We start from the raw sequence: 1,910 nt of genomic DNA, 5'->3' as shown, positions 1-1,910 counted from the left end.
TAGCTGAGGCATGCCTCAGCTGACCTAAATCACAGCCACAGCCCTTGCAAAAAGTCTGGCCTGAGGGAGCTAAATTCTGCACACTTAAACCCCAACAATTCCTTCCTTTTTTGTTTTTGTTTTTCTAAAACAGATTTCCACAAATATAGAGGTTTGAGATGGTCTTATGCACATGCAGTATGTTATTACAAAAAGGATAATAACTAAGCATAACACTATTCCGACTCCTTCAGCCATATAGGTAAGACTTTGAGCAGTTACTTTGGGATCTAATCCCTCTAACTGTTTTAAAAACAATTCAGCAATTTGTGAAGCATCATCATGTTGAAACCCTTTTCCAAAAATTTCAAATATATCCTTTTGTAAAGAATCAATCATTAATCGAGCTGTTTCATTACCATCGAGATAATTTTGTATGGTACTCCATTCATGTAAGCTTTGATTATATTGTATATTAGTTATACAAAAAGAAGTTGAATTCCAGTCACATTTTAATCTAATTTCTTGTTCTAAGGTGAGTATCTTTTTTCCTAACCAATTAACTGTCTGTTTTAGAATATCTATTTGAGTTTGAAGTCTAGAATCAATTTGAACCTGGGATAGCCATAACTCATGCGAATCTTTATGCCATTCCTCAACAAAATGTTTTGTTTGTAAAGAAGTATGTAAAGCTATCCCTGAAACTGTAGCAACTGTAGCCACTGCAATAAGACTTAGAATTACAGCAACCACAACTCCCACAAACCGTTTAGTACATTTTAACAATTTTCTAAAAAATTACAGAACCAAAGTATTTATAGGATCTTGGGACCATGGTCTTTGTAAGTTCACAGGAAGCCAAATGTGAGAGCGCTGTTGTAACAGCACAATGGAATAACCAGAAAGAATAGGAACAGATGTATTAATATAGGCGTACAATTTACAGTTAAAGAATAAAATTCCCTCATCAAAAGTAACATTTACAATTAAGAACAGGTATGGAATGGGAGCACATGTAGTTATATTATATTATTTAAATATAGTAAAATTATAAGAAGCAGCAGATTGACTAGTCCCAGAGAAAGAGCCATTAGACAAAATTATAGGTTTAGTTGCAGCAGCAATTTTCCATAAATGTGTTTGTAATGATGAGGGTACTGCACTGAAGCCAAGCGTGGGTCAGCAATTCCACCATCACCCCAGGCCATCAATTTGTCGTTTTAAATGGTTTCATTCCATCTCTCTTTCGGCGGGATTCTGTATATAGAAGATAAATCACAAGCAGTAATATTCCATTGTGAACAATTTTTTAAGAACATCCCATAAGGACCCCATATTATAATATCCTGAAATATCTTCCCAAATTTGCCTAAACACTCCTGCCATATGAAAGGGGAGTATCTCAAGTCTTGATAAGTAAAATCAGGACACTCGGGGAACATAGGGTATTTTTGTTCAGTTATATTATCCCAAGTCATATTAATGGACCATGCAGACAGCCATTGTAAATGGGTTCGAGAACCATTACTCCAATTTTCAACTAATATCCAATGTTGCCAATCTAATTGTAAGCAAGGAGGAATGCCCAAGCATATAGGTTTACTGTTATTATTCTTATAAGTGAAATTAAATAGTGTTCCATCATTCATATTCATATATGTTAAATTGTTCCAAGGGGAAGATAAAAGAGCAAGAGAAGTATATAAGGTAATATCCATGTCACCCCAAGTATCAGGTTCCAGCAAAGGTGGATTGGGAATAAAGGCCCAATAATGAGTATTATTATTTTGTACCTCAGAAGTGGAAGACACTGTCAGTAATGCACACATGGCCAGAAATAAATTTTCTGGGGTGCAAATCTTCCCTGTTCATTGCAGCACCTTTTGCCCTTCCCCACTCAGCTTTTTAATTTGACCCCACGTAGGTAAAGG

Source organism: Ictidomys tridecemlineatus, chromosome 16 (assembly GCF_052094955.1).
Source record: "Ictidomys tridecemlineatus isolate mIctTri1 chromosome 16, mIctTri1.hap1, whole genome shotgun sequence".
NCBI classification, from domain to species: domain Eukaryota; kingdom Metazoa; phylum Chordata; class Mammalia; order Rodentia; family Sciuridae; genus Ictidomys; species Ictidomys tridecemlineatus.
This window is presented reverse-complemented; position numbering follows the sequence as displayed.